Source organism: Hipposideros armiger, unplaced genomic scaffold (assembly GCF_001890085.2).
Source record: "Hipposideros armiger isolate ML-2016 unplaced genomic scaffold, ASM189008v1 scaffold_453, whole genome shotgun sequence".
In the NCBI taxonomy this organism is placed as follows: domain Eukaryota; kingdom Metazoa; phylum Chordata; class Mammalia; order Chiroptera; family Hipposideridae; genus Hipposideros; species Hipposideros armiger.
In genome coordinates, this window is record NW_017731803.1 from 1164866 (window position 1) to 1192243 (window position 27378).

General features: G+C 36.6%; 1 protein-coding gene across 41 annotated transcripts in view; it reads right to left on the reverse strand.

Annotated features, from left to right (window-relative positions):
- PTPRD (protein tyrosine phosphatase receptor type D) overlaps nucleotides 1–27378 on the reverse strand; it is a 693301-nt gene that overhangs the window by 317478 nt on the left and 348445 nt on the right. The window lies entirely within an intron of this gene.

A 27378-nucleotide genomic window follows, 5' to 3' on the forward strand; every position in this document is an offset into this window, starting at 1 on the left:
CTGTATTAAGGCAGAGATCCAATAACATCCCCAAAAGCAACATCACACATTAATTTTTATTACCAGTATATTAAAAAAAATCCAATTTGTCCTCTGTAACAAAATGAGCTCATCAATCAAAGTGAGTAAAATTTTTGCTCTTTGCTTTGATGCCACTATCAGGTCACTGCCAGAAAGCAGCACCGCCACTGCTAAGCTATTAAAATTAGTGACATTTAAGAGAAATTCTAGGAAATTTGAAAAAAGACAAGAAATACAGCCTTGAATTAGAAGTTTGGGCAAGAAACAGAAATAGGGGAAAGTGATAAAGGGACTCTCTAATCCAGATATTGCGAGCTGCCTTACTTGAAACTTAACTCTACAGTTTGCATCAAAGAAGATGAGTCAGAAAGCCCCCAAAGTCATAGCAAAGAAATAAAACAATTCTGTTAAAAAAGATGCAGAGTTAAAGATTCCTGATGACAGAAGGCCAGAAGTTGGAAGCTTTATAAAGCCCTCTATCTTCTTTAAATGTCTTAACATTCACCCCTTGAAAATTCTACTTATCTGTCTTGTATTTCTAGATCTAGAACTCTATCATACGAGTTATAAAAAAATGTAGGCACATATTTATGCACAGGGATATTCTCATATCTTTTAATTAGCAAAGATTGTAAATACCCTAAACACCAAATAATATAGGAATTGATGGTGAAATAAACCATGGCATAAAGATGCAACATCATGCAAATAGTAAATGTTACCTTTAAAAAGTTTTTATAATGTGACATGAGAAATACTGATGTTTCAATGATAAGCCACATCATACAAAATTATACATGAAGGACATAATATAATAAAAATGCTTCCACTCCCAAAATAAGATGTGACAAATATGGTAAAACCTAAAGATGGCAGTTTGGAAGGAGATATTTTAATTATTTTTCCTAATTGTTTACATTTTTTTTTCTTGCATCCTTGAGGTTTTTAAATTAGGTTAAAGTTGGAAATTTTTTTAAACTTAAAAACATTTTACTTTTCCATTTTATTTTTTATTTTCTTATCCCTATTACAAACTTTCTCCTCTCTCCTACTCTGGTTCAGTTACATGTCACTGAAAAATGGTTTTAAGGAACTATAGCTAACAATTAGTTTGAAAACCATCCTTAAAATCTAAGAAGGATGAAAGTGACAAAGTTCATCACTGTTTGCTCATCACCACTAGTTTCTCAGCGTCCCTGTTGCATGTTTCCCACGTGATGCGAGCCCGCCGGCCTGACAATGCTTCCCGACTCTCATCTTGGTTTTCCTGGAGTCAGAGAAGCCAGATTCCCATCTCAGCCAGCATCATGTGTATGTACCATCTTGGGGGAAAGATTTATAGGCTAACTTTTCTGTTTCTTAACTGTAAAAATATGAGATGTGAAATAAATTATTTTGCAGCGATCCCTTCTAGTCTGAAGGTTTTCTAGCTTAGTGTAGTATTTCCACCATGAGGGGAGGAAAGGAATAGACAGGTAGAGGAACATTTTTGCAATGCCAGTGTTGGGAAATAAGTCCTCCCTTCATCAGCAAATTCAACTGACTGATAGTGGAACTGGTGGGAACGCAGGTCCTTGTTTGTTCAGACATATTAGGAAAGAAGACGGTCTGTAACAACCCAGCTATACGCGTGTATCACATCCTGCAGCATCTCTGGGTAGCTGTATCAACTAGATGATTACCAGAACTGTGGGAAGTATAATACTTAAAATGATTTGAAAATGACTAACAGTGAGAGGAATAAAAACAAAACACTGCACAATGATGTCACTTTTGTGGAAACAAACAAAAAGATATTGGAAGTTTTTATGCTTTTCATTTTGCCGTTGTAAACAATGCAAATTGATGACAAGCACGTACTTGTCAGCATCTAATAGGGGAATCCTAATTATGCAATTAAAATTCTTAGAAAACTGTCCTGAAAAAATAAAATGTATTGCATTGCTATATTAAGTGCTACAATACTGCCATTTTCAGGTACCTTCCTTTTTCTTTTAAAGATTTTTATTGGGGAATTGGGGGGATGGGAACAGTGCTGGGGAATTAGGGGAAGGGGAACAGACAAGTTGCTGTTGCTTTGTTCTTCAGTCTAGTTGTGGAGGACGTTGCTTCACTGGCCCAAGTTGGCACCATCATTGCGCTCTTCCCGGGCGAAGCAGATCAGTCGCCGGCTTCTGGACGGCCGCTCACTGCGGCTGCTGGCCACTCACACTGGCCGCTCACGCTGGCTGCTGGCTACACATGGTAGCCCATGGCAACCCACTGCCACAGGGGCTGCAGCCTACGCCGTCGCCGGCAACTCACGGCAGCCCAGCTCCAGGTCGAGCTGTTGTTCAGCATCTTAGCTGTGGAGGGCAGTGTCACTGGTCCTCATATGTGGGATCCAAACCGGGGCCATCTGGCATCCCAAGCCAGTTCTTAACCATCATGCCACTCGGCCGGCCCCAGGTACCTTCCTTTTTAAAGCCCATAGCTGAAAACATTGTCAACCCTGGGAAAATATCAATTTTAACAACCCAACTTCCTACTATTTAAGTTCTGTTTTAAAATTTCTTGTAAGACTGTGTGAATGGGGTGAGTTGTATAAAATGACTATGTACTAATCAGAAATTAAACATAATAAATTAAATAATATAATGTAGGATGTTACTTTTAATATGCTGCAATTTTCTTTTTATTTCTTTTTTAAAAAATAGCATTATGTTTCTCATTCCAAAGAATAAAGGCAATTTGGGGATTTTGATAATCTACAAATATGCAATGGTACTTGAGCAAGTATACTTTCTAAATATTGGTGAATGGGACACTAAAAAGTCAAATTATTATTAAACATAGAAACCTTATTTCTATGGAAAGCAGGGAAGGCAAATTTCCATACACTTGGCGAAGGGATGCGATTACCATTTCAATGTTCAGATGTGTTTCTCATTTATCTTCATTTTCTGATTATACCTGGAAGTTCTCATGCTAATATTAACAAGTATAAGAATCTGCCAAAGATACGACCACCAGATGCTACTGTAAGGATTTTATTTCTGAATATGAAGTCAAGTAATGGAATTAACCTACTGAACTGTGGAAAATTTATTAAAATAACCAGTTAGAATCTGTCTCAAATCTGGGACTGTTTTCCTAAATCCTACTAATTACCACTATAGTGACTCAGTATTCTTCAAAAAGCATCCTGAAAACTGATCACACTACATTAAAAAGAAAGGCACATCAAGTGCTTATACACAGAGGTTTTGTTTTGTTTTTGTTTTTAATGTAAAAGACTTCACATACAAGAAAATCATGACCTTCTTGTGGGATCTGATATCAATTTTTCTACATTTGCCTACAATATCCAAACCACAAAAAGGATAAAGGTCATCATTCAATGATACAAAGTAAAGATTCTAGATAATATAGTAAAATCCTTTCAATAAGCATGTTTGTTGCATAAATAATCATCTTGGCTGGTCAAACTCTAAGACTGATGCTGTCAACGCTGGGCTGCCAGCCAAAGTAAAGATATGAGATAGAGAGAAGACGAAACTTAATAACTGCAACAAATGCTTGGGGCAAGTAAAAATCTTTATTCTCAGAGGGGTATACTGATACATAGCACCCACTTTCCCTTCTCTATATCCCAGCTTAATAAAGGAAACTAAATGAATCTCCTACTTCCTTTTGTCATGGATACTGCCCCAATTTAAGCCATGCTCTCAGGATGGGAAGAAAGAGGAGATAATCCAAGTAAAAGCATAAAAGAAAGACTTCTAAAAACATCACATAATAGGACAGCCTCAGGTCTGAATAATGAAAATCCCCAGGTTTATCTCATGAGATACAACCATCAATATTACACTTGGTCTTAGAAAAAAAAAGAAATGCCAAGAGTGTAAAGATGGGGAGAAAGATATTACAACTTTACAGTCACCCATATTTAGATAGGGGCCCTTCTATTATTGTAGCTAACTTGCCATTTCTAGTCTCCTAAAGCTGCCAGCACTGTGCTTTGCAAAATGCATTTCTGCTCAAGCTGGTTTTGACAAGTGAGGAGTATGACCTTTTATTAAATGAATGCCAGGCACTGCAGAGGTCAAATTACTGTTAGACCCAGAAAGTCTATTTTCTAAACGGAAAATAGAGAAGCTAAACATGTATATGAGTCAGAAAAGAGGCATGGCTGATATTCTAGAACGTGTCTGTCATGCTCACTTGCTATTTTCAAAGACTGCATTCTCAGGATGCATGCACAGAGCAGATAGCAACTCCAGGAATCTAGTAGATTGTTATTTCTTACACAGCTCAAGAGTAGCCACAGGCTGCTGATTCTTCTAAGAGGTTAGACTGTTTCTTAAAGTATAACCAATGTACAGTAACTTGGCTTGTAATGATGGTAATATTTTGATGCCATATTACGTTTCAAGTTGCTAGCCTCTCTGAAGACAAGGTGGTAAGTCCAATGAGCACTTCATTACATTCAGGGGACAGAACCAAACAAGACCAGCAAACTACCTTTGACCATGCTTAACAAACTGTTTTACCAAGGACGAAATCCTCCCTTCAGTACATCACATTAAGTAGAGCTAGATATTAACAGGGTGAACCATTGAAATCTCTTAGTAATATCCATGCAAGAAATAAATTGACAAGAAATTTTTAAAGGTTAAGACGACAACTCAGGTTTGCAATAACTTGATTGGCCAACTGAGATTCATTTAAAACAGATCCATAGAAAGGCCCACACGCTACACAAGTGAGGAGAAGAAATGAGGGTGCCATTTGTCTAATTTAATTCTAATGAATAAGCTGCTTCTGCAGACATCAAGGAAATATGTCACATGGGGAACAAAACTAACAGCATGTAACTAATTGGCTTTGTTTTTTTTTTCAGCTGATTAACATTTCCTTAAATAGAGGTTTTTTTTTTTAAAGGGATATTTGTCATAATAATGTAGTTAAAAATCTTGAAGAGGGAAGGTTAATAATGCTATTAAATGATACTAAGTGAGAGGCTGAGGAAATGTTCAGTGAGAATATGTAGGTGGCCCCCTCTTAAGGCATCTGCTTTCTCCCTAAAAGATGTCTGCAGAATTGATGAGGCTGTCAGCTGAGCCCATTTCTGTTCTTTTTTTCTCTGGAAGTATCAGGGTGAGGGCTCCAAAGGAAAGGTCTGGAACAGGGCTCGGGGGTTCAGGGGACAATGCAGAGCACAGGAGGCAAGTTATGGATGGTTCTAAGAACAATGGCCCAAATAATGGCCCTATCTGTAGGTTTAAGGGGAGAAGAGCTGTTTTCATAGGGTTTTACATTCCCTTCCAGCCACAGCACACCCTACTGTCACAAACACAGGAAAGTGAAGGGAGTGTGTGTGGATGGTGGATTTTCCATTATGATTCATTTGATGAATGAGTAGAGTGTAGGGAGGAATATGTGCCTGAGATAATGGTACAACCACATGAGCACATGACAGAAGAGGGAGGTCCCAAATGTGATGTATAATGTAAGGAGGGCTAGAACTGTGGCATTGACACCAGGCTGGACTGTTTTTTATGACAGATATTTTACATAAACTGGGGCCTGTGGGGACATCTATCCTATCACATGGGATCTAAATAGGGCCACCTCTGATATCCATGGCCAGGACAGGGCTTCAAAGTCAGACTCTTTTTGAGTAATTTCTGCTACTTTCTTTATACTACGACTCTCCAAACAATCTATTTACCTTAAATTTTGGTTTAAGGAGCATTATACTTGAAAATGGGATGAAGAAATAATTTCCTCTTAGTGAATTTCATGCATTGGACTGAAAGTTTTATATATCTCATATGTGATGTTTTCCAAAGTCCTACAAAGATGATATCATCCCTAATTTATAGAATTATAGAAAACTTTATAGTACTATGGAAATTTAGAAGGAAGGAGGGAAAAAAGGAAAAAAGAAATAAAGGATCATTGAAGGTAAGAGTGAGTCATGGACTTTTGATAGACTTGTAAAGCCCTGATATTTTTACTGTGCCAAATGAGAAGATGGAAAGTTACAAGGACGCTACACAGACAATATGGTATAACTCAATTTAATACATGTTTTCAAATCTGTTTAGTTAACTAAAAATGTATACTGATTGTTTTCTCAAGGGTTTGGTAAGTACTTTGTTCTGTACAGCGATCATTTTTCACTAGTTAAATGAGAAAGTTCACGCAGAATGCTGCTTATGGAAGCTCTCTTCCTAATTAACAGCAGCCAATTGAAATCAGGGATAAATTAAATACGATGCCGGGTCAACAGACAAAAATCAATGCCACAAAATTTATAAACGGATTACATACTTTCCAGGTTTAGTATGGTAGAACACTTTTGTATTATTCTACAAATATATTTAATTTGTTCATGATTGAAAAAGACAAATACCCCATTAAAGTTCTTGACACTAATTCCCCCTCTTCCTTTTCAAAGCATTTCAATAATATATCCCATGTGTATCTATTAATTTTATTAAAGCGTCAACTCTCAATTCTTTGAAAATGACTATTACAGCATCCTCCCATTGGATATATAGATATCGATGCCTCTATAAAACTATCAATATTTAAATTGACAAAGGATTGATACGCATACTGACAGAAAGAAAAGGGAAAAAGGATTGATGGGGAAAGGGAAAAAAGAAAGGTAGACTGGAAGAAGAGATCTGATTTAATGAAAAGATATCTCTCAGTGAGCTTTTTCTTTTTTTTTTTTATTAAACTTATTGGGGTGGCAATAGTTAGTAAAATTACATAGGTTTCAAGTGTACAATTCTGTAATACATCATCTATGTATCACATTGTGTGCTCACCACTTAGAGTCAGTTTTCCTTCCATCACCACATATTTGATCCCCTTTACCGATTTACGGTTCCCCTTCCCCCTTACACTCTGATAACCACTAAACTGTTGTCTGTGTCTATGATCTTTTGTTTCTTTATTTGTTTGTCTTGTTCCTTTTGCTACTTCCAGGTTTATATCCTACATATGAGTGAAAACATATGGTTCTTGATATTTTCTGTCTGACTTATTTCACTTAGCATAATAATCTCAAGATCCATCCATGTTGTCACAAATGGCACTATTTCACCTTTTCTTATGGCAGAGTAGTATTCCGTTGTGTATATATATATATACCACATCTTGTTTATCCAATAATTTATCGAAGAACACATACTGTTTCCATGTCTTGGCCACAGTAAATGAAGCTGCAGTGAACATTGGAGTATATATATCTTTACAGATAAATGTTCTCAGATTTTTTGGATAGATACCCAGGAGAGGGATTGTTGGATGTGGCAATTCTACTCTTAATTTTTTGAAGAACCTCCACACTGCCTTCCACAGCAGCTGCACCAATCTGCATTCCCATCAACAGTGTATGAAGGCTCCTTTTTCTCCACAGCTTCTCCAACACTTGTTATTACTTGTTGTTAATAATAGCCATTATTTTTGTTGATAATAGCCATTCCAACTGGTGTGAGGTGATATCTCACTGTGGTTTTTATTTGCATTTTCCTAATAGCTAGTGAAGTTGAGCATTTTTTCATATATCTGTTGGCTGTTTGCTTGTACTCTTGGGAGACATGTCTGTTCATGTCTCCTGCCCATGTTTTAATTGGATTATTTGTCTTTTTGTTGTTGAGTTGTATGAGCTCCTTATATATTTTGGATATTAGCCCCTTATCAGAAGCATTGTTTGTAAATATCTTCTCCCATTTGGTTGGTTGTCTCTTTGTTTTGTTGATGGTTTTGCTTTGCAGAAGCCTTTTAGTTTCAACTTTTTCTCAATACCAGGACCTTATTTCTTACCAATTGAAAGATTACCTAGCACAGGGGTAGGCAAACTGCAGCTCGTGAGCCACGTGTGGCTCTTTGAGTACGTACATGTAGCTCTGAAGTAAAATTAAAAATGAAAATAAAACTATCATAGTTTCATTTATAAAATTTTTTTAAAGATATTTTTATTGGGGAATTGGGGAAAGGGGAACAGACAAGTTGCTGTCCTTTTGTTCTTCAGTCTAGTTGTGGAGGACGTTGCTTCACTGGCCCAAGTTGGCACCATCATTGAGCTCTTCCCGGGCGAGGCAGATCAGTCGCCGGCTTCTGGACGGCCGCTCACTGCAGCTGCTGGCCGCTCACGCTGGCTGCTGCCTACACACGGTAGCCCATGACAACCCACTGCCACAGGGGCTGCAGCCTACGCCATCGCCAGCGACTCATGGCAGCCCAGCTCCAGGTTGAGCTGTTGTTCAGCATCTTAGCTGTAGAGGGCAGTGTCACTGGCCCTCATATGTGGGATCCGAACCGGGGCCCTCTGGCATCCCAAACCAGTTCTTAACCATCGCGCCACTCAGCCGGCCCTCATTTACAAAATTTTTAAAGGATATTATTCACATAATGGTGATTTCATTTGTTTTATGGCTCTCGAATAATTTTTAAATTGTTGTGAGGGACAGAATTGGCTCTTCTGTCTCAAAAGTTTGCTGACCCCTGACCTAGCAAGCATCCCCAAATCATTGTGCTGAAAAGACACCATGACATCTGCCTTCTCAATCCTATTGCTCTCACTAAGTTGCCCTTTCTGTTGGTGGGACTGCCACTCTCCCAAATGCCCAGCCTTGCAGTTTTGCCTCTGCTTTGTCTTCTGCTCCTTTGCCCCACTACCATTCAATTATTAAGTACTATAGGTTTTGCTTCTGATATGTCACCTTTCCTTTTTTTCATATTCAATAACAACCACTATGATTCTCTTTTTAAGCTGGACATTAGAATTTCCTGAGACTGAAAAAAAAACAACAACAACAGACAAGCACACACACAGAAACAACTACAGGTGCTTAGACCCCACCCCAGAAAAATCAATGCATGGGGCTGTGTAATTAATTTCCAGATGATTCTAAAATTCAGCTAAGACTAAGAATCACTGAGATATCATGATATCGTTACCTTCCCCATCCTGTCATCCTCACTCCAGGTTTTTATCACTATAACCAATATTATACATTATTGTTGATCTTTCCTTTCCATTCTTGTTCTTTGAGTTTTCTTTTTTACGCATGTATGATTAAAGCTCTTTTCTATGCAAAACAAAAAAAATAAGCAAGCGTTAATAGCTTACTGCTGACAAATTAAATCAGAAATTTTGTTTGGACTTGAAGATCTTTAAGGGCTGCTGCCAACCTATTTTTAAAATATGTTTCTACTATTGCCCATCAAGTACCTAAATTTCAGGGCACTAAGCCCTTGTACAAATGCCTTCTCCCCCACTTTTGAATTTATACAACTTATTCATTTTCAACCCAAATTAAAAATCTTGAAGCCTTCTTTGATGCGCCTAGCTTGATGAAATCTGCTATTCTTTTAACTCTCTTAACACACTTTTTGTGTCTCTCTTATGAGTTAGAACAGTCTGTATTATATCATATCTATGTTATGCACAGGTATTTCTCTCCCTCTGCATTAACAGAACCTTGAGAAAAGCATTCGTGATCTGGTCAGTCTGAAGGCCCATGACTCCTGATCACACCTAGCACATGTAGGTGTTTAATGCATACGTACATGGGCTTGAGAAAAGGCTCTCTAAGTCCCCATACCATCTAATCCTTGGCTATACACAGTTGAGTATTTAGGATGGATAATAATGTTGTAAACATGATCACCGTGTCTCTATTTGAATTACATTTGCTTCCAGCTTGATAAATTAATTATCTGTAGTATGCAAACTTTATGTAATACACACTGACACTGCGAAACACTGAAGTGACATGGGAGGAGACTAATGGATCCATACCAGGCCCCAAATTGGCACGATGGAGCATAGACAGATCTCAGGTTCGCACGTGTCTACTGCAGGACTGAATCCAGATGCCAAACAGCGTAATGCAATGGAACTCACCTCTTTTATGAATAACATTCCATCTTATTGTTATCACAAAGCTCTCCTTCGATCAGCTCTTTTAGTGCTTTTTATTTTTTAAGTAAAATGATTTTATTATTCTGATTATAAATACTTATTACACATAAATTAGAAAACAAAAATAAATTAAAAGGTATTTTTAAAACACTAATGGTGATCACCTTGATGAATATTTTTAAGACTTTTTCTATGCCCTTTGAACATATAACTTTTACAAAAAAGAGATTCTACTGTATTACTTTATAATCCATATTTCTTAAAATATGCTCTATTTTTGTCAATACATATTTAAATTGAATATCATTTTATATTATAAAGCATATAGATATATTTTCAATTACTGCTAAACATTTAGGTTGTTTCCAACTTTGTAGTATTATAAAAAATATTTCAATGATTATTCTTGTAGTAATTATATCCTTGCACATATATGTAATTTGCCCCTATGTGTGATTTGTCCTTACATGTAAAATTTCAATATGTACGGTGCATTCCTAAATGTGTAATTACTGGATTAAAAAAAAAAACACCTATATGTTTTTAAGGCTTTTTATACATTTAAAAAATTATGCTAAAAATAACTCATATATTCACAGCAGAAATACATATCACAGTATCCAATTATCTAGATCTAGACCATTGACAAAGCTTAAAATGATCAGTTTATCACCAGCTAAATTTTTATCCTTTTTAGCTAAACAGGAGGGATGGAATGTGGAGGTCAGAGGGTAATCAGCTTTGAAGAAGCAGCTAGAGAAATGCACCCATGAAAAAATTTCTCTCCAAATCCTGCCTTTTCCATTTCTCCTTGGGACAACAGAGTGTAAGGAAATAGTTTGTGGTGAATATTTATAGACCAATGAAGAAAGAGGAAATAAACAGAGAAAAACATTTATAAAATGAAACCACTGAAAATAGTATTTAAATGCTATGGAAAATAATTTTCAATTTAAAAAGGTCAAGATATTCAAGTCTATTTTAGTCTTTCAAATTGGTTTTTAAAAATCTTGTAGAGATGAAATTTCATATTGAATTAGTTTACGGTAGTTAAATACATTTCTAGTTTCCCCTGTTTCCAAATCTATTAATACCTGCATCATAAACACTTGTTTTACAGCAGTACAAGTTTTTATAGTCTCACCACAATAACTTTTTATTTAGCAGACAGACATGGGATATTATGACCAAAACAAACAATCTCCTACATTCACTGTGTCTGGGCCATAAAACTTCTCTAAACTATTGACAAGCTTAGTAAGAATGGCCATCTGTTTTGGTATAAGACACTCATGGTAACTGCTGGTTTAGTGACATAAATTTCCAAAGGGCATGCCAGTGGTCTTGAATCACTCTTAGAAACAATCTGTGAAGCCATTCTTACCATTCCTTATACCAGTCATTCATTCTTAGTGAAACATCATATCAGTGGCACCACCGTTTAGATATTCACTGAACATTTTCCACTTGAAACCTCCCGTTTACTCACTACCTACTTATGCATTCAAAATACACAGGAGATAATGCATCTGTTTCCATTCAATAGAGCGATAAAGGCCCTCGCACTGAAACAGATGAAAAGTCACGCCATCTCCCAGGCTTATTCAGCAAGGACGTAGGCAAATGGCACAATATTTATGGGGTTTTTTCCATATTTCCTCTCAGTGTTAATATGCTCATAAGACTATTAAACACAGACATTACATTTGACCAAAAAACAGGAAACTCCACTGACCCTTTAGCGTCTTTCTGTAGTTAGTTTCAAAGCACATTCATTTGCATCATATTCACGGCTAATTTACTCATTAATCATAATTTATCACATTAGATGTGCTGATCATCATTAAAAGCAATAATTTATTCTTCATTCTAACTCACTGCTTATCATGTACCTACAAAACGGAACACACAGGAAAGGTAATTGGCTTATTTGAAAAGGAACATGAGAACAACTATAATTGGAGTGGCAAAGAAATAAAAAACAGAAAAAGAAAAAGCCAAGTTTTTTCCCCTGATTTTATGTCACCAAGCTCCAGAACATTGATCCTATTACTTCTGCTCTAAGAAATGTCCCACATATCAACTACGTGAATGTTATTTTATCACTTTTTAAAAGGACCAAAGAGATGTGCTATACTGACTTTGTTTTAAAACACCAGTAGCAAACTAGCTCCACAAAGTGAAGGTCTGCTGACCTCACTGTAAGTGCTGAAAGGCTTTGAGCCCATATGAATTGCTCTAACTCTTGCATTCTAACAGAAGTGAGGTATTACCACAACTGGCAAAAGCCGGGATCATTTGTTGTAAGATACATCCATCTTCTAGGAATAAATTGACCATGCTTTCTCATCTGTCAGTTTCACACTGCTAAGTTAGCAAGGTAGCTAACATAGTTCCAAGTAGCTCTAACATGGCAGGGGTGTTCGGGCACTCACCTGCACACTTTCAGTGAGTAGAAAGCAGAGATGTATTAGTATTATCATAAGAAAACCTTGTTTATAGACAAAATAGCATGTCTGTAGAGATGTTGCTTTGATATGTCACAAAAAAATGTTTTATCTAGAATAGAGTATTGTGGAAAATGAGCCGCCTGAGTTTTTATTACAAAGGCAAGGTTAATTATAAAATATAGAGAGTTGTATAATAAACATGATAGTATTTCCCAAAGTTCATAATGAATACTATCTTCATAATAAATGTTATGATTTTTAAATATTTTCAATGATAAAACACTTGAAAATCTTATTATTTAAAAGTATTTCCTTGGTACTCAATGTTTTATTTTAAGGGGTATTACCATTTGTTAATAAGTATGTAGATACATGATGGGTAAACAATGAAAAAGATAAAATGCAAAATAAGTTTTAAAAATTTACTAGCCTATATACCAGTGTTGTTCCAGACTGAAATGGAGAATTTAAAAAGTATCTTTGAAAAACACCCAGCATTATTTACATTTGGACCAACACTCTGCTAGAAATCATATCCTTAAAAAAAAGAAAAATAAAGAAAGAAATCATAATATCCTAAGTTTAAAAAGACTATGTCATAGTTTTATCTTGTATAATACCTAGCATATTATAGGCATTTGATACCTTTTATTTTCTATTGTTTTTACTTTCTAACACCACATTTAATTTTTTTACTGAAATAAATTAATTAAATTGCGATTAAAAAAGTAATACAATTTTGTATCCCTCATAAGTTCATTTTTAATTTTTTAAACTTTTTTTTATTCGATCCAGGTGTACAAAACAACATAATGATTAAACATTTATACCCCTCACAAAGTTTTAAAAGAAAACACAATTATTTTGGTCATATGGATATTTTAGGATGCATCTATGTCCTTCCACAAATTTTCCACTAAATTTAGAATTTTTTTTTTAAATTCACTTCTCTGTAGACCCAAAGTTCTAAGCCAAAAAGTATTTGGCAATGACTTAGAAGATTCTAAACATTTTCATTTAACATTAGGTAATTATTAGAACTAAAACATTTTGTACGATATTAAAAATACTCATTTATTGGTATCTCGGCGATTGAACATATGTAGCAAGCAAAAGAATGGCATTTATTTTACATGTTAAATCCATCTTTTCCAAAATTGAATCAAAATTCTATATTAAAGTCAAGAGAAATAATATACATTCATGCATGCATGTTGTATATGGCAAAAGTGTTCCATAGATGTCTCCTTGAGTTTAATCTTGCTAACCATGATTGATCTCCGCATTCTCAAAGAGTATCTTGTCACCCGCCCATTCTCAAATTCTACTCAGTGAGCTATTTGGGGTTATAAAAGATGGAAAGCATGACAACTGGTTCTATGCTGGGGTTGTGAAGTCATGTACAAGCAAGTGATGATAATAATAGATGATCACCCAGGGCCATGGGCTGGCCCTGTCCACACAGAAAACTCAAGTTGACATTAATTGGATCCTGGCACAGACAGAATAGGGTACAATTCCTTGGTTTGCAGATGAAAGTAAATCTTTAATAAAATGAGCCCTAGATGGAGCAGAGTGTAATGCAATAACGTAATTCTCACTCTTTTTTTTAAGCTACATCTCCATAAAATAACCTTATCAGCATTTCCATGACAGCATATTAAATCTGAGGAGGAACTGTAGCATTCTTGCCACCTGTGAACTGAGACACACACACACACACTACACATCTAGAAAGCCAACAAGAGCAGGAGGAAGGGCCCCCCCCCCATCCTCATTGAAATCTGTTATGCTGGACAGTCCTTTTGTTCCCGTTTTCCAAATAGCATCAGATTTATTTATGTTACTATCCATCTCTCCTTGCTTCTAAGAGAATTGGGGTAACACCTGAAAATATAGACACCAGGTAACACTACTCAAATATTCTGGAAACCCTTTTCTGTTGGATTCATTTTTAAAGATCACATCTCTAATTTGTATCCCTGGGCAGTGCAGAGCCTGGTACCAGCTCATTTTAGTGCAGATTATGCATGCTTTTCTAGAGAAACACATTATCTGAGCCCCAGGAATATGGGAGGCATTCCAAAACAGCATAGACAGTGAAGAGCTTTATTTGCTAACCAACTTTTTTTTCCCCCTATTCTCTAATTTACAGCTCGGGGTATTAAGAAAACAAAGGGTTTTCTCACACAGAAATAACCTTTTTGAAAAACCTGCAAATGAGATTTTAATTCTACTATTTACCAATATAGCCACATGTAGAAATAAACTTAAACATTTCTTGCTATGGCTTTCTTTCTTTCTTACTTTCTTTCTTTTCTTTTCTTCTCTTTTCTTTTTTCTTTTTTTTTTCTAATTTAACTGTTGCAAGCAATATCATAGCAATTTGAGTTGGTTTTGTGACAAATTATTAGGACACTTATTTTAGAAGAAAAATCAACCAATAATTACTGCCCTGGCACACAGCTATTGTTCAGAGCATCCACAGAAGCTGTGGCTGACAGCTGATGGGCCCAGCCCCCTGCTATCCTTAGAACACATTTGCAGATAGCCAAGGCCTCTTGCCAGACTGAGGCATGCTGTAGCCACTCTTTCCATCTATTGGGGCTGCACTGACAATCTTATGCTGCACATAATAAAATGGCACCGTTTTAGGACCTCCTGCAAGGTTGGACCTAGCTTTAGATGCTAAAAATACTGTTTTGGTTATTAACAATTCCAATAGTGCAATAACACTGGCCTTTGTGCACCATTCTAAAATATCAATGTGTAACCATAAACACTTGCAGTTTTAGAGAGTTTTTGTTAGTGACCACGGATCAATAGGGAAGGAAGAAAATCCTTCCCTTGTATTGGTGTAACAGGAGCATTTGTGAATACATGCCAAGCCACATATGTAAGAATCGGGATGAATTTAATCTTCCAGAATTGGAAATGGGGACTGTAGTTTATCTTGTACCAAATGAAAAGATAAAACCTCCAAGATGCCACAAGTTGAGTCACGGATGCTAACTCTATGCCTGAATCATTATATAACCTAGTCATAGTCACTAATTTAATCAACGGAAACATTGTTTTAAAACTCCTTGCAGCACCTTTGTTCAAGTTTGCTGACTGAAGTCTTTGGTTTCCTAGTGAGAGTCAAAGCTGTTTTTTGAGGTGGATATAAAAATGCTATAAAAGTAGATCTCCTTTCAGGGTTGTTGTTTCAGAGGGTAAAAGACAAAAGAGGAATTTAAAGGGATGGGCTGCAATTACTAATTGACTATGTATCGGTTACTCCGTTCACTAAATAGATGGCTTGTGGAGTTGTCAGTGTCTTTCTGAGGCAAAATAAGCCATCCAGAAAGACAAAACCGGTGTTTATAATCTTCAAAGTGAAACAGTCACAAGACTTACACTTAAGAGACTAAACTAAATGAAAAGCATTTGGGAATGTAGTCATTTTTTTTTTAAGGGTCAAAATAAAGGCTCTCCCTCTTTCACTACCCAGCTGGGGTTCTAATCATCCAGCCAGTGCCCTGAATGCCCTGTGCATTCCCACACACAACGCCTGAAGGGTCCTCCAGCAGCTCTATAGGACGCCATCCTCCCTTCCCATGCTGAATGGCTGAACCTCGTCTGAGAAATCACAGCACTGTAAGCACCAGTGCTGTTGCAAATTCATGATCGACACCCGTAACAGGACCCTGATGTCACCTATCAATCATCCTCCCATCTTTCACCACTTTCCAGAAGTCTGCCCTGCACTGACCTCTCACCTCCAAGAGATTGATGCTCTTGTCTCCTCCTTCATCAGATGAAAATAATGTCATCAAGCGTGAAGTGGATGGCAGCCACATCCTATCTTCTGTATAAGAATTCTTCATTTGGAAACAATTCTTCCCTTGAGTTTATCCTGTTCTAGACCAATCGCTTCACTTGTGTCCTTGAGATCCCCTTCTCACCATATTGGGCACTTTGCTGCATCCATGGTCCCACCACTATAGACAATCATTATCTCCCTCTCTCGCTGTCTCATGGCTCCTTCCCCTTAGAACAGGGGGATGCGTCAGGCTCACAACATACATTTTGGGTCAGGTTATTCTTCTTCATGGGCTATCCTGTGCATTGTAGGAGGTTTAGCAGCACCCATGGCCTCTCTGAATTAGATGCCAGTAAACACCATCTCCCACTAGTAGTGATAAGGAAACACTGCCAAAGGTTCCCTGGGAGGACATTCTACGTTTTAGCACCAAAAGCATCCCAAGAATCCCCACAGCTCCTGGCAAACCAGGATGGTGGGCCACCCTAGCTGAGACACTGCCAAGTCAAGGAGTCCCTACTCCACACTACTCTGTTGCTCTTACATATCCCCTCTGCTGCACATTTCATGCTGCTTCTCACTGCCTGTTCCTCTTCCCTCGCCCCACTAGATGGTGAGACAGAGAAAGGCATGACCTATGGTAGGCAATTCTCTAATATTGTAACTCTAACCAAGGATTATGCCTTAACTGATTTACTGAATTACCAATGATTGCATGAGATTTAAGCTTATCCCCTTTGTATATGAACTTATTTTGATTAAAGCTAAAATGCAGGCTATAGAAACATATATGAATTAGGTACCTACTTATATTTTTATTGAGGGATTATTTAACTGTTATAATTTATAAATATATATAAAAATATAATATAAAGTTATATATATATATATATATATATATATATATATATATATATATCTTCTATCGAATTCGAACACTGCCAGAAATTTAAATATGTTTTCACTTCATCATAAGCACTAAGCATTGTAATGAAGAAAAAGTACCTTACTGAAACAACTAATAATCATCCTTGGTAAAAACAAATTTAACACATGAATATGATAAATGGTTTCCCTTCCTATGTACTTAAACCCATCCTTGGATTTTAGCCATGAGGATGGGAATATTATTCAAGATCATTAACTTGCCAGATCTATTCTGGCTTTTCAAGTTGATACTAATGTGTAATATTATTAGTTCTCTTTTTCCTTTCTTTTTTTCCCCCCCCTCCATTAGAATTTCCCCCCTGGTATCTTAATATTTCTGGAAAGTTTTTGCATTTTATAAAAGCAAAATAATTTCACATGTTAACATATAGCACAGCATGAATTTATTCAAGGTCTCTAAGCATAACTTGGAAATGTAATTGAATTTAGATTAATAATAAGCAAGCAATGAGAATAAAATTAAATGATTAATAATAAAAAAGTAAAAAGTATGGAAGATGAGACCATATTTATTACAAAGTGATAAAATCAGCCTAGTTGAGAAAATACTCAACCCAATGGTTATCCAGAAATACCTGAAAGGTTTTGTACGTAAACAGCTTTCATACGTGCTCATTTTCCTCAAACAACTAAATAACCTACAAGTGCAATCTCTGCTGCCCTCCCCTACCTCTGTGGGAAATTTTATTTCATAACTATGAGTAGGATATATTCTTTGATGGCAGAAGGGCTAATGTCCCCCCCCACACACTTTTTTTTTGATAGAAATTATTGCAAGTTAGGGTTAAAATAACAAAGCACTTAACAGCACACTTTGCTTTAAGTGAATACTGGCCTTTCATCCACCAAATTATAAAAAGCATTTTCCAGAAACAGTGTGCCTTGTTTTACCTACTTTAGTTACTGAACATCTAAACTTTACATTTTAAGCAATAATGATATCAATATGAACATGTGCATAGGGAAACATAAAGAGAATTTAAAAACTTGGAAAAAGTTAATGGTGAATGAGCAGATATATATTTAGTCATCACCAAATGGCTCCAAAAACGCCACTTAGAACTTTTTGGTAATCTGCACATTTCCTATAGTCCCTGGAGCATGGCATTCTGGATTCCCACCTCCTTGAAAATTTTTTTTTCCTTCTTTAATTATCTCTTTTACCCATCTTTTTTTATATTATCACTTCATGGTCTGAACTTGCTTATCTCTTGATTCGTTTTTATTAAAATAGACTCCTTACTCCGGTCTTCCCAAACCCTCCCTATCCATTTAATTGACAGACCTGTTCAATGCAATTAGTCCCTAATATTAACTACTTAGTACAGGGCAGAAAGCTCTGCTGAAAGAATTAACTACACTTACCAGACAAGACCCTGAATGTAGGATTCCTGATTTAAAATGACAGGGCCTCCACTCTCACTACCTACATAGATTTTTTGGGGGGGAAAACATTATAATTTCATAACATTTTATTTCAAAATACTGCCCATAGACACCTGGAAAAGAATCACCTTTTGTTGCCTGTTAAAAATGCATATTCTGTGTCCCTGTTGATATATAAATTACAATGTTAGAGGAGTAAGGCATAGGGAATCAGTGTCACTAATGTCCCCAACTGATGATCTTTACACATATTAAAATATGTGTGTATTTGTTCAGGCTAGTCTGCTGTTCTGGAATAATTTCGTCAGAACACCTGCTTCCTGTCAGCCTACGCCCCCTTCAAGGCCATGTCGAATCCCCTTGCCCGGGGAATGTCTTTTCTGATCCCTAAGCAAGTATGGCTTGTAAGGACTTTGAACTCCTTTATCACCGTTAGACCTCTCTCATGCTAGAGGCAGATTTGCCTTGACCTTAAGGAAGCTTTAGCTTTTGGGACCTTCACTTGCATAGGTCCCACATGTCACGTCAGCATGGTCAAACACTTTGTAACATTTGGAGTATGAAGGTATTTCACTCCCAATCGCTTTCACACCATGCATAACTCCCTTCATGCAGAGTAGTGTTCGAGGTGATTTGGGGGATCCACTTAGGGAAGTTGAATTAGAATACATTTAATTTAGATTTAGAATATATTAATGTGGTTCACAGTTCAATTGTCACTGGCTGTCTGGTACAGGGATGGTGTCTAGTTATATCTCTTCACTCACCTTACCAACTCATCCAGCTCCTTATATGACAATGCCAGTGACAAACTGGCTGATCCTTGTCATAAATTCAAAGAGTACTATGGCCTGCCACTGCACAAGAAAACTGGAATGCCCTGAAATCTTACAGTTTTATATCACAGGTATTATCACATTACAAATAAAGAATGGTAAAGCTGACTAAAAGTTTCTGAACTATCAATGAAAAAAAATACAAGTTTTTACAAATATTGCTGTAGGGATGACTGAACTACATTTTTATTCTCCATCTGGAAAATGATATCACAAAATTGCAGAAGCAATGAAAGATTAGAACTAAAGAAAAGGAAATGATTTTATAGGTACGGCGAAGAGCTAATAAATATACTATATATTTTCTAGACTCTCATGGTATTCACCAGCTTTCCAAAATTTATAAATTATGGTTTATTTTCTCATTCTAAGTTACTATGAAATGTAGACTCTAATAGTGTATTTATAATTTTAAATTCTTTTTCTGAAAGATAGCCCACCAAGTTGAATGAGCTTAGGGCCTCCAAACTCTAGATCCACTCTTGATCTTGGTCCTAAAAATGATCTTCATGATATCAAATTAGGTGCCCTAATCTCACCTCTCCTCCAAAACTACTTACTGGAGAATGGAGGGCACACTTCTTACTAAACTTTATGTTCCCTGAAGAAATGAGGACATTAAGAAAAAAAAAAAAACAAAAAAAACAATCGTCTCTCATTAAAGGTCTACTGCAGTGAATTCATCAATGTCCATGATCATATCAATTTACAGATTTTACTTCAGATTATTCCTTATAATATTTGGCATCCTCTTATAGTACTTTAGAATACATTCTCAGTCTTTCTAAATTTAACAGATTCATCCCCCCTTGGCCAAATTCTTAGCAACAAAATATCATTTGTCTTTTTAATTAATTATGTATGGAGAACATGTTGTTGTTTTTTTTTTCTTTCTTTCATCTCGCCTCTAAATATCTGAATCAAAAGAATAATGCAAATAATGTAAAAATTGAATGGATTGTTCCAGCTTATTTGGGACCCTGGCATGTTGCCTCATTACCACATAAGTGAACACCCATAAACAATACGTGTAGAAGTAGAGATTATAGGAATTAAATCTCTATAAGGACTGAGGTTTTTCTTATGCCTACTATTATGGATGTTTATATACATCAAAGAATCTGATTTAGTTTTTTTTAAAAAATCCTTACTGTTATTTGCAATAAATGTCCAATATTTGGTAAATCCTCAGGTGGTATATGAAAACCAGTGTGGGTCTTTCAATAGCACTCACATGACGTCCTATTCAATTGCTCTAACCTTTCCCATGAAGGCAATTTTTCCCAGATAACAACATACCAAGAGCCTCCACGAGTAGTTTTTAATAAGTTAACTATTACAAAAGACATCTTTCTATTAATATCAGTAGCCAATACAAGTTAATTAAAAAAAAATGATTTCAGCATTTTCTCTGAATGGTCTGGATTCTCTCATACGTATCTGCCAAGTTCCATAAAGCGATGTGCATGTGGCACCACAATTAATTTTGCAATTTTCTTTAACATCCGGGTAAAAGCACATTTGAAGAAGAGAGATGATGACAAGTCAGAAATTCATCTCTTTTTTTGTATCTAGATGGAAACACTGCCCTAGTTACAAAGGATGAGGGGGTCTCTGCTGCTACCACTGGAGAATAAATACATCCTTCAAGAGGAATTGAATGTCCGAGCCCTGCTTTGTTACTATATTACTGATATCCAAAATGGCCAACATAAATAAAATTGCAACAGAGCTCCACACAATTAACTAAAATGCTAATTACCCTTCAAAATCCAGCTTTATTGCCAATTTTTACATAGCGCCTGCAATAATTATTCATGAACTGATTATTTTCTCTGCAGGCCTTTTACTTCCTTCAGGCATACAAAGCCTTGCATTTATTCTCATCTTTCAGCAGTTTCAAAAGAGGCAACTGGAAAAAGATACAAGAGACAAACGAAGGTAGGATAACGCTATCCTTAATTAGACACCTTTTACAAAAGTTTGATTGAGGAAGATGGCCCGCTAAATAACTGACGTGGTGCTGAGGGAATACTAGGAGTTTTATTATGGCTGTAGGACCAGGACAGGTCTTAGAGCTGAACTCTATTTGGACCAGGGTTTACCTGTTGTTCAGACTCTAGGCCTGAGCCGTTGGCTCTAATGGCTGTCAGTACAGCTCTCAGACCCCCGGAAGTCAGCAGGAGCCACATCCACTCTGTAAGCCTGCAGCACAATGAACCCCAACGTGAAGGGTGCTCATGAGAAGGCACGCTGATGTGGCCACATATTCTCAGGTGCAGAAGATTATGAATCTTCAAATTTCTGTCAAAACTTCAGTTCCTCTTTAATCCTTAGTAGACTGTGATTTAGCTTTCATTTATATTTATAACCTTATCATACTGGTTTTTACCATTGTTCTTAGCTTACTGGAGTCCCTTTTTGTTTTTCTAACTCATCTTAGGTTTTACAAAATATATTATCTTCTGCCCGAGCACACTGCAGGTTATGCATGTTTTGCTGTCTAACTATGTTTTAAACTTTAAATCTCATTGGTGGTGATATAAAATCATTTTCGAGAGCTAGGATTTTCCCTCTTCCAGATAATTTGCCTCCTTTTCAGTTTCACTGTTTTAATTATAACTAGTTCTTGTAATATGTATTCAGTTTTGGGGCTATTTTGAGGATATCTTTGGGGTTGGCACACAAAAGACCTCTGCTTAATAGATATCAAAATTACTATACCAATATGTACATCAGCCTTTTACTAATGAATCACAAAAAATAAAAGGGAGGGGAGAAAAGGAAACAAAGGGTTCATATTTATTCAGCCACTGCTATGTCTGATGAATGTGATGTAGGTTTCATGAGCTTCAGCACATTCAAACTTCAGTCCAGTCCTGTGAAGTATGAGGAAGCTGAGTCTCTAAATAAATTATCCATCAGATTAATCCTACTTTAAACTTTGAAACAACCAGATAGTCAACGCTGCAATTAGCTCGCATCCAAATACTAACAGTTTGCTGCACCACCGTACAGCAGATTTGACTGACTTTATGTCAGGAAGACAAATCGAAGGAACAACAGCTCTGATACTGAGCCTTTTCTGATCTGATGACCAAGTAAGTTACACTTGAAATACTCAGTGAACTTTAGCAAAGGAGTGTACATGCTGAGTTCGCTCAGCAGTCTTCTAGACTGCCTTTTCTTAATAATATAGAGGGTATACTTTTTTAACCCATTTAAACAGGCTCATGTAAAAAGAAGAGAGCAACACCCAGATATGGAGTCTCTCAACTGACCCAATGAAACAAAGGCTCTCTAATCAATACCCACAGTATGTTTGCAAGTTTGGTAAGAATAAGCCACGTGAGATTCCCACTGGCACACACAGCTGAGAATCCACTGTACCTTTGCAAGTGGCTTAACAGACAGCAGGTTCCAACGTTTTTGTTTTGGTTTGGTTTGGTTTTTTTTAAGGGGGCAGGCACCATGAAGACTTTCATCCAAACAAATCATCTGAAGATTATTTTTACTAACATCCACTATTTTATAAATTTCCATTTGAGGAATAGCGCCATGAGAATTATCAGTGGCCTGCTTTTTTTCTGAAGAAACAATTGACAACTGAAAAAAACATATATCTATTTTGAACTAAAATGGCACCTTTTTAAACTAGATCCTCATGAGGAAAAATATCATATCGTAGTCTCTATAGTTTTAAAACTAATTCACCATGATAAGTAAGAAAATAAATCAATCAATCTAGAAATGTGTTAATGCTATCCAATAAAACCCAAAGGGGGGGGAAAATAAATATTCAGCTTCCAGTCTCCATGCTATTACTCATGCCATCCCCTCTACTTATATATTTTCTCTCCATCTCTATTTGTTGACATCTACTTTTTTACATGACGTGTAATTTATAAGTTAAATATATATTTAAATAGAATAAAATGAAGGAAGATGGGAGGGCAATTTCAATCAGAGCAAAGGCAATGGAGAATGAAAGTACATGAGCTTTAAGGAGAATGGCAAAGTCAGCCTGAGTGGCTGGAGCATGAAATGGAAATATGTATATGAAGGGACAAAGGAAGATGGGCTCAGAAGAAAGAATGAGGCTATGTTCTTATTGCTCACCTGCCCACAAATTCTGCAAGGGATGTAATTAGGTACTACATGATCCAGTCGTTTCCAAGTAATGGCTTTTTGGTCCAGAAAATAGATACTTCATTCATTGTAATTGATTGGATATTCTTTCTCAATACTTTAAAAGTTACCGAGAAAGCCAGTCACTGGTCAGCCATGTGGATTTAGGGCTGTTTCAAGTAGAAAAGCTCTCAAAAGAGAGGAAACAGAAGACAGTCAAGAAAGGCAGAGATGAAGGGAATTGTGTCATCCTTTGGAGCAGATATTTCTGAACGAGGAGGGTCAGGATAGTTCTGACTCAAGAATCATCTTCCCATTTTTGGTAGCCACGGCCTTTTGAGGTTCTGAACAGACTTGAAAAACAAATTTCTTCCAGGGAGTGCTGAGACATTTTGGCTGTAAGAATCTTAGGAGATTATATTGGCCAGATGGTGGCTACCATGCCAGAGTAGTCATGCAATGTTCCAACTCAAACTGACTTAAGACAGGAAAACTTTCACATATATTTTATAAGCCAAAATATTACAATATCCCATCAAGGCTATGCCAAATTCCACCCTTTTGCTATCACTATGACAATCATCACTCAAAAAAAATAAATAAAATAAAAACCAGCTGAGAAGAAGGGTTTCTAGAACTCTCCGTCCAAGGATATGTTTCCTAAGATTTCAATCTCTTCTAACTTATTTGCAGAATATTCTGAAGAAACAAGTTATCAAATTTTAAACATCCAAGATTCCTATCTGTGGGGTCTGGGGCCAAAAGAATAGAGAGTAATTATTTAGGTCAAGCAGTAAAGGAAGTAAAACCCATAAAGCAAACATGGGGTTGTTCAGAGTCATTTCATTTTAGGGGATTTGTCTAACAGCAAAGGAGGTCTTCAGATTTGAAAATTTTCCACCTAAGTTATCACATGTCAAATTAATATCAATCTTCTCTAGGATTATTAAAACAATTGTTCTTCAATTATCATATCTGAGCTTAAGGAAGAGTATTCAGATGGCATTGTAAAAGAATTTACAGTGGAGAAAGAATGTAAAAAGAGACCAGTAGAAGGATAACATAGTAAGAACAAAAATGTTCAAAATAATGTCATCTAAATTGGCAGAAACATCTTGTGCTCCTTAGGTACTCAAACGTCTAACATAGTCATCCTTTCCTAATGAATCGCACATATGTTTTTCAGAAATAATTTTCTGGAAAAGCTAACATACCCATACCTAGTTTCCCCAAATATTAACAATATGTGATTGAAATCTTTCTAAAATGTAACATACACATGCTCTTTTATTAGGGACTACCAAAATGAACTTAGCATATCTTTACAGTTTAAGGTCATCTTCCATTAACATGAGGTACAATGATACAGGTCTGTCTATTTTTCAGTTTTGTGTCATATAATTAATGACAGCTGTTCATTTCTCTTGCATTGGCGCAGATACGTATCTCCTTCTTTCCCTGATTTCAAGTGTGTAGGGTGTAAACTACCAAACAGAGTGGGGAGCCAGTAAATGAAGAAAAGGATGCTAAATAAGAATAAATAACCTAACCCAACTAAAGGGGATTTAATTTTATTGCTGCCAATAACTAAAGGCTATTTATAGAATTTGTATGTTTTGTTTGTTTTACTTTTCTCCTTTTGATAATCTATGATTCAGTTCATAGGAAAGTTCTTGAGGGTGAAACCTCACTGGTGGCAAATGGCTAAGCCGGGTTCATTAAGAAAGATAACATCGATCTAAATGATTTGGACTCCATCAAAAGCTGTTTCCCACATTCTTGTCTCCTGTTACAGGTATGCTTTCTTGGTTTCTGAGCGTTGGCTCTCATTTTCAGCTTTGTCTCTGGCATTCTTTTCCAGCTGGCTTACAGCCTCTCCTTGAACTTCGGATTTTGACCCTGGCTGACCCCCATGATTCCACCTCTGAGAACACTACTAACTGGACGTGTTCCTTCTTCAGCAATGACCTCACACGCTCTGTATTTGGTCCTTCTAAGTCCTACGTTGTGTCAGAAACATCAGCTAAAAAACAAACCCAAAACCATGTAGGATTTTATATGCAATTACTCTTGGCTTCCAACTTATTGCTTACCTTCTTAAATCTAACTCTTTGCATCATCTTAGAAGATCTTCCCTAACTCACAGCTGCCCTGGATAGGAGTTGCAATGAGCAATATGACTTTCTGAAAGCTAACCTTCATGTAGGATCTTCACGTTCACAGAATCCCACCATATTTATCACTTAACTGATACATACAAACATGTGCATGCACTCTGGTTATGAAGGTTTTTATATTATTTCCTTTATACAGATGAGGTTATGGATTGTTGCTCTCAGAGTCACACAATTTTGTAGCTGTGCAGCAGAGTCTCAAGCTCAGATTCTGCCCACAAATTCCCTGCCCCTTATTGTAAACCAGGCCCCTACAAGCTGAGGAGACACAAATGTTCTGAACATAAAGACCTACCTAGCTGTTTTGTGTTCCTGGACCCAGTGCCAAAGTGTGTGTGTGCAGGTGGGGAAATGGGGCTTCCACATACACTACTAAGCAGTTTTTGGGACATAAGCAGAGGGCTCACAAATTCATCTCAATTCTGATACTATCTACCTGGAGATAATGTCGTGTTCCACTTCAGTTGATACCTGTGCTTCTGACCAACTGGCTATAAATCAGAAGTTCCCATAATGTCTTCCTTGGTTGCCATTAATTTGCCAGAGTAGCTCACAGAACTCAGAAAACCCATTTACTTACCAGATTTCCAGTTGATGATAAAGGGTCTGACTTGGGAATGGCCAGACTAAAGACATGCAAGGGAAAGGTATGGCAAAGGGCTTGGAGCTTCTATGTCCTCTCCAGGCACACAATTCTCCCAACACTGTCATGTGTTTGCCAACTCAGAAGCCTTCTGAACTCTGTCCTTTGGGTTTTTACGGAGGCTCCATTACAGAAATATGATTGATTAGATCATGGTGATCGATTCCACATCCAGCCCCTCTCCCCTCCCAGGAAGGCAGGGTGCCTGACCGAAAATGCCAAGCCTCTAATTACTAGGTTGACTCCACTGGCAACCAGCCCTCATCCTTAGGTAAGGTTCAAATGTCACTTCAATAACATAACAAAAGATATCTTCCTTTTTTCATCACTTAGGAAATTCCAAAGGCTTAGGGAGCTCAATTACAGAAACAGGGAAGAAGATCAAATATACTTTCTTACTGTAAATCACAAGCTCACACTAACCATAAACCATGTGACGATACTAAGGAGAATCACACCTCAATATAATCTTTAGAAAGAATTCTTCAGGAAAACTCTTTTTCCATCATGATCAGCCTCAGTTCAGTCGAGGAATTCAAGTCGCTGTTGTAAATTACATTGAAAGGAACTCAATATTCAAAAGCAGTGCCTTATTTCTCATTACACTAAAGGTCTTATTTTTAATGTAGACATTTCCACATCTAGGATAAGGACTAGTATTCCTAATCTATTGAGTCATTGGAATATAACATTGTATTCTTAAGGGAAATTTTAAAGTTTAAGAACTGTAAGTTCTTAAAGTTTACGAAATGTAAGTGTTATAAAATGTTTACAAAGAAATAAAAAGTTCACTTGAAAGTTTAACAAAAGCAAGGGGAAATGTGCTATCATTTGTCAAATAAAGAAAATCATAACAAAGGCAGTAATTTTATGCCACTTATTCTTTGTCATAACTTTTAAATATTTTGGGTACGATATAACAAACATAAGAGAGAAACAGAGAGCAAAAAATGGCAATACCAGCAGTAATTATACCCTATTATTACTCTGCCATATGTTAAGAAAAAGCAGGATAGAAACGTTGATTCATACTTTCACAGTCATTTCAATGTTTATCGT